Source organism: Tamandua tetradactyla, chromosome 6 (assembly GCF_023851605.1).
Source record: "Tamandua tetradactyla isolate mTamTet1 chromosome 6, mTamTet1.pri, whole genome shotgun sequence".
NCBI lineage: Eukaryota > Metazoa > Chordata > Mammalia > Pilosa > Myrmecophagidae > Tamandua > Tamandua tetradactyla.
The window spans coordinates 171,126,503-171,133,559 of NC_135332.1; the positions used below are offsets into that span (position 1 = coordinate 171,126,503).

At 40.4% G+C, this 7,057-nt stretch overlaps 1 pseudogene; it reads right to left on the minus strand.

Annotated features, from left to right (window-relative positions):
* Positions 1–816: 816 nt before the first annotated feature.
* On the minus strand, positions 817–1,399 carry LOC143686886 (coiled-coil domain-containing protein 28A pseudogene; annotated as a pseudogene).
* Between the last annotated feature and the right edge of the window lie 5,658 nt (positions 1,400–7,057).

Sequence of the window (7,057 nt, forward strand, 5' to 3'; positions counted from 1 at the left end):
AGCTCTCATCCACCAAACACTTACTGAGGCCTTAGAGGGAGAAAATGAAAAGGGATTCTGTTTACACAGGGGTGGGGAGGACCCCAACTGGGAGCTCCAGGTGCAGGAATGACCTGGAGCCCAGGGAGGGCTTGGGAAATAGTTCAAAATAAGCCTGGCTTATTTCCCTCTACTTTGCAAACTGGAACTAGTCCTTAAGCAGACTTGCTATCCTGAGTTGTCACTATCCATCTTTTTCCTCAAGAGACAAAAGCTTTGTCTTCTGTCTGTGTAAAGGGAGGGTATTTATTTCTGTGGCACTTTATTATTTTTTTAAAACAATCACTTTATTAAAAATAGCAAATTTCACACATACTTATTTAACATTTTGTTGCCACTGGCCACTGAGAAACACACCGGAGTGTGTACTGAGTGTCTAACATAAACGTAAGCAAGGCAGCCACGAGAAGCCTGTGTGTCATCAACTTATGACTGAGGGTAGAATGAGCTGGTGAGGGCAGGAAAGCAACCCCTTCCATCCCTCACCAACACTGAGCACAATGCATTTCAAGTATAACCCCATAAGATCACAGTATAAAGTACAGCGGCACAATCTCTGCATCACATTTCCTGACTGAGCCTTCAGCAAGGCCTTGGCCCCAAGTTACCGTGAATTATAGCAAGTCACACTCACTAAAAGCAGAATGTGAAAGCAATCATTGCACTTTAATTACTTTAATTCCTTATTGTGGAAGATGATTGTGCTACAGGATTCAGCTGAAAAAGTAAAGAATGCTGCTCTTCTTCAAATCCCAAGAAAGCAAACTACATTTCATTTTAGCTGGGAGAAAAAGCATTTGGGACATCTTGTGCATCTGCCAAATGGAGTTTTTGTGTGGAAGAATTCAATTCTTCTAACTCGGACAGAAGCAGATCCAGATTGGAGCCACTCACTGTCTTTCTCTTATCCTCAGGAAGTTCTTCTAACTCCCTATAGGGCTCCAGATTCAAGCAAGCTAGTTTCTCCTGCATTCCCCCAACATGCTCCCTCTGTTCCATAGAACATTCGTTCCCAAACGCTTGCAGTTTTCCAGAGTGGAAATCATTCAAAAGACTCAGAAGCCCTTTCCATCTCCTGAGTGCCGGAGTCACTGGTGAGAAAGGAGTGCTGAATCGGAGTCGATTGAGCACCTTTTCCTTCAAGCCCTGAGGTTTGCTCTTCTCTTTCATCACTCTTTTTAACTTTGGCTGCTGTGAAGTTGACTATGCTGTGGGGTTGGAAAACCCTGGCTCTTCCTAATGGGAATGGCATTTTTTTTGTTATTGACACCCTGAGTAGAATGGGCACTAAAAGACTTTGGCTCCACCTCTTCACTTTCCACTCTTCCATTGTCTTAAGTTCTTTATTGCAGCATGGCCAGCTTCTTCAGACACTGCGGTTTTGAGAGCCAGGAAGCAGCCCCCAAGTAGGACCACTGAGATCCCTCTTGGCTTCCATCAGGCCCCTAAACCAAATCTTCCTATGAGATGACCCTTCCCCGCTACCCACTTGAGGAACGGAGGGGGGTTGGCGTCCCCTTCCTCTGTCGCGGGTCACATCGCAGCCCTGGCACTCTGTGGCACTTTATAACCCTAAATGAAGAAAGAACATTTTTGGATTGAGGTCTCAACTAAAGAGAGGCCAGCATCTAGCCAGCTCATCTCTGTCCCAGTGTTAAATATTTTAGAGACACAAGACACTGGGGCAGCATTATTTACAGACCATTATCAGTAGCAGCCAGAAGAAATTAGAAAAGGCTTATCAGGCCGAGGTATTTTGTTTACAGCTAGTCATTAAAAAAAATACAACTGCCTAAAGGCTTTCTATACTTTTTGTAAATTAACACAACAGTGTTTCTTTTACCATGAATAAATATCAATAATAAGATGAGCTAAATGGCACATCAATATTTATTATTGTGTGGATGTTGTTATTATATATTTATGAAAGAGTTGATTCTCATTAAAAGCAAATGGCTCATACTGGTACAACATTTATATGCCTTGGATACTCTATGACTTTCTGGATTTCAAATGTTGCATGTAGTTGACTTGATTAGTTCACTATTTCTTAGACAAAGTGACCTGATTTTTCATCTGGTAAATATAGTTATCATGTATATCCTGGGAGTGTACTTCATGAAACTGTTTGTTAGATTATAAGGAAAAGAATTGCCAGGTGATGTAGCAAGTGGTTTTTTAAATTGTAGGAATTAGTTGGTGGTTCTATAAGATATTTACCTAGTTCAATCATGGCTTTGCCCCTTGTCAACTACTTGACTTAGGAAAATGTAGTGGGCCCGTTGGTTTCTATCCAGTCTCCATACCCCATCCTCCTCCCTACACTGACCCTGTTTTTGTTCATATAGGAACCTCTCCTTGTCAGGATTCAGAGGAAGATGACTCCATTTCCTGCTCTAGGAATGGTCCCTGTTGGTTTTAGCATTTTAGCATATGACATAACCTTAGCAACAGCTATTGATTCAGACATTATCATTTGACTTGTCTCAGTCAGCTTGAAGGGAAGGAGAGACAGTCCATACCAGGGAGGAGGGGGCTTCTGTCTTACACTGGACAGGAACAAGGAAAGATACAGCTCAGATGTCATTGCATCCATCTTATGAACATCAGGTGGTGCGGATATAGGGTGAAACTAACACGGAAGACAGAGAATTTATGTCCTTGCATGACACCTGGGGCCTGCCCTGCTGCTATACTCTCAGTTACAGGTGATAATGCATTTCCTTGTAGATTAAACGAGTTTGAATATGGCTTTCTCTTATTGCAGCCAAAGCATTCTAGTGCATGGTTGAATTCCTTAAAATCCTTGGTTCACTATAAGCATCCACTTCATAGGGTTTTGTGAGGTTTAATTGAGAGAAGTGCTTAGTTAATTTAGCAAGGATTCTGTTTTATATTCCCCTTAGCAGGCACCAGAGTTCGGGGTCCAAATAATAGATATTTCATCATATTTCTTGATTCACAGTTTAAGCAAAGCCTACTCCATTTGCCAACTGCTCATTGGCTTTGTTTTGATTTTACCTTTGTTTCTAAATTTCCTTAAATACCTTTATGAAATTAAAAAACTGTAGTTTAGCACCAGTACCATGAACATGCCCCTTACTTCCTAAGCCCCTTTCTTCTGCTATCCCTTCCCTCAAGCTTTAAAATAAAACACAGACTTAGGAAAGAGAGGTTATTTGACTTGTTTAGGGTCTGCTGAAAGAGCCAGTCATATGAGGAGATAGTTCTCATGTTTCTTTGTGTGTCAGTGAGGATATTTCCATTTAGCCTCGCTAGTTAGCAGGGCAATTAAGTAGACTCCAGCTCACAGCTCTCCCAATACTTTTGGTGCACTTTCATTTCTCTTCCCCTCTGCTATGGGTTCTTAAAATGATTCAAAACTCTGAGGACAGCTCTAGCAATAAGTTATTGTGGACTTTATTAATTTACAGAGTGTATAGTCTGTTGGCCAGGACATGTTAATTTATTATGATTTTCCCCAAGTACATTTTTAGTTGTTGTTATTTTGTAGTAACATTTTCTTATTAACCACATCTAGGGACTGACTGGGGGTGTATAAACTGTAATGAAGTTATTAGGTTTGCTGGGGTACTCCGCAGGAACCCAGGTGGCACAGTCTTGGAGAATTTGTGAAATGAGATATCTTTTAGACCTTTCATTAAGTATACACTTACTACACTTGCTGTAGGCTAGTGAATTTACCCTAGAGATCTTTGGAGGTGTCTTGAAGAGTTTTAGAGGAAAATGAAGGAGAAACCAAGGGTGTGGAGATGCGGGCAGGTGGACGCAGCCCTGGAATATTTCTCAATATAGCCCTTGTGATAGATGTTACCGAGGGATTGGAAGTGGCAAGCATGTTGAAGTCTATTGGCCATTCTGGGAGCAAAATCATTTTACAAATGTACCTGGGAGTCTGATCAAGGGTGAGAGAGAGAGGTACAGGGGCTTCACAAGGATTAGGGAGGTCTTGCTGCCGAGTACCAATGACAAGGGAGAGCATCTAAACCTGCCTGAGTCAACTGTATGTCTGCCATTTTTTTTAAGACTCAGACCCTTTCATAATTTATTGGTTCAAATTTCAAAGTTCAAGGAATATGGCAAAATTTGGTGGCAATATTACAAAAAGATTCTCCAGCAATCCAGCTTTCCATCAGAGTTATATTCTTTTTAAAAATATATTTCTACATGCATATTTTAAGAAAGTATAAAATCATATGTAAATATATATTAAACAATTTTGCCTGATGGATATTACATGTTAGTTTGTGTATACATATATATATATATGGTTGTTCCTTGACATTTCTTTTAAATGAGGTGGCAGTGTCTCCTATTTAGAGAAAATAAAATTCAATGAAACAATTATAAATTAGATACCAAGAAAAAGGCAGGACATAAGTGTGAGTTGAAGTGATATTAAGGGCTGGTTATAGGATGACATTAGGATGTTGGCAAGAAATAGATACACAGAAAGGCTAGACAGTCTGATGTTCTGCCTAGGGTAGAACAAATGAAGATGAAGGCAAATACAAAGCTACAGCAATCAATATAAATGTCTAAAACATGCCCCTCATGGTTATTTGTCTATTTTCTTATATAGGGGAAATTATTTAATGTCTGTGATTCATGTTTTACCTCTTTCTTTTTTCCTCTGATACTTTCACTGATATCAGCCCTGATCCCTAGCTCTAACCTCCCACCCATACCAAGAGGATTATTTTAAAACTTGTATTCTGTAATAAACTTCTCAACATCTATCAGAGTGCCTTCCTCCTCCACTTAGCTGAAACTTAGCTTTTCCCTGATCATGACATCTTCCAGATTACTCTCTTAATGGAGGTTGCTCTTTCTTTCACTTACAGATAAGTATGTTCCTCTGAATAAAAAGGCTTGCATTTAGGTAGTTCATTTTAAGAAATGATACTTAGGGAACAAGTAAGCAACTGGCAAGAGTGAACCTGGGCAGGAGGAAAAGTCAATACAAGGATGCTTTACCATCAAACTGATCACTGCTATGGGCGACTGGGGATCAATCCAACTGGAAAGTTTTGAGGAACCTGTGGAGAGCACCTCAGAATTGTATGCCCCAGATATGAAAAAAGAAGAGTTTTATCCACCAGGTACCACTGATCAAGTGTTGCCCCAATGGATGTTTACTCCCTCCATTTAATTTTTTCTTAACTTTTTTTTTATTGTATGGTATAACATATATACAAAGCAATAGTTTCAAAGTACTTCTTCAAAAAGTGGTTATATGACAGATCCCAGAATTTTTCATGAGCTACCATATGATCCTCTCAGATTTTTCCTTCTAGCTGCTCCAGAAATGTCTGCCATTTTTAAAACGATATTTCATACTGTCCCTATATCTACCCTACAAGCAGGCATTTTCATCTCTATTTCAGAATGGTAAATCAACATGTTCAAGATTTTCCAACTTGTAAATAAAGGCATGAAGGATAGGGACAAAGGAATGCCTGGCTTAAAAGATCACATTGTGCTTTTTACAGGATCCCACTCTGCCCACATTTGAGGACCGAAATGAGAAATGAAAGGAGGTGCCTAGTGAGTTGGGAAGGTGATATGCATATAACGCATTATGAAAAGACCAACATAAATTGAGAAACAACCTCCTTATCTGATGGGATTTAGAGTATCCCTATTTTCTTTTAATACCAATGACAGAACTGGCTGATGTCAACTGGCTGAAGTCATTCTGTCTACTTGGTGGTTCCATACCACTTCCACAGCCTATGTTTTGGTGCATATTAACTGCAATTAAAGGATGGTCACATGTCTTACCCCTTGCCTAGGCCTCATCCTCTTGCCTCTTATACTTTGGCTCTGGTCTTCCAGAGTCCTGACCAACCAGTCATGCCATTTTCTTGCCCACATATATGTATGTGCTTCAGCAAACCTCTTTTCCATACAAAGTGAACGACCCAGCAAACTGAACAAAATGCTGCTCTGAGAAGACATACCTGCAAGGAAGTAGGAAACAGGACTGAGCAGAGGGAATTCTGACCATGGTATGGCTGCAGATGTGACCACAGACAATCCTCTAAGAAGGCTTGGAGCTGGGAAGACACTTCAGAGTTGAAATAAATTGGGGTTAGGATACTAGACCTCTGTATTCCTGCATCAGGCACTCACTGGTCATGAACAGTTTTGTGGAAGGGAGTATAACCTAGAGTGAGACAGTTTCCTATGGCCAAGGGCTAGTCCCAGAGGAGAATATAGCTTGAGTTCTTCATGGCAATGAATATTCCTAGTAGCTGGGGGTTGTGTTTGTTGGCTCCCAAAGACAGAGTCTGGTTAAAGCACTACAATATATTTCTTCAACAGATGGGATTGTGTCCCTCTGATGATATTTTATGGTATATGATCCAATGCTGGTAGCTAGGAAGGAATTGGCTCAAAGTAACAATGTCTGGATTTCCAAGACAATTGATTAAAGCAACAAATGGCACCTAACTGATGTTCAGAGCTAAATCTCCATCGTTCTATGTCTGTCAGACACCTTAGGCATGTAAGAAGGCTCAAACTAAGAGTCAGGCTCTGTAGAAGCCAAGAGAGGACCTGCTATAGGCAGAGCTGTGGGTCTCCAGCCATCCTTTCTTGCATGGCATTCCCATCTGGCTTGGCCCTGCTCTAGAAGTGGACCCCAAATTGTGGTGTTCCCCTTACATTTTCTTGTTTCATTCTTCATGCTACTAATCCTGAAGTGTTCCCGGGTATGGCATGAGACTCATGGTCTAATATAGTCAAGAATTTTATCTCTGGAGTCAGATAGACTTGGATTTAGTTTTGCCATTACTAAATGGAGGCCTTTGGTTAATTTTATCAAAACTTGTAAGCCTCAGCCTCCTCATTATAACACTGCTGTGAGGGTGATTTGAAATATATCACTTATTGTGGCATACAGATTATGGTTAGACTCTTTCATCATTAAGCCATCATTCTTGCTGTTACTATTATTACTACCAACCCTTGGCAATTATTCTATAGACTTTCC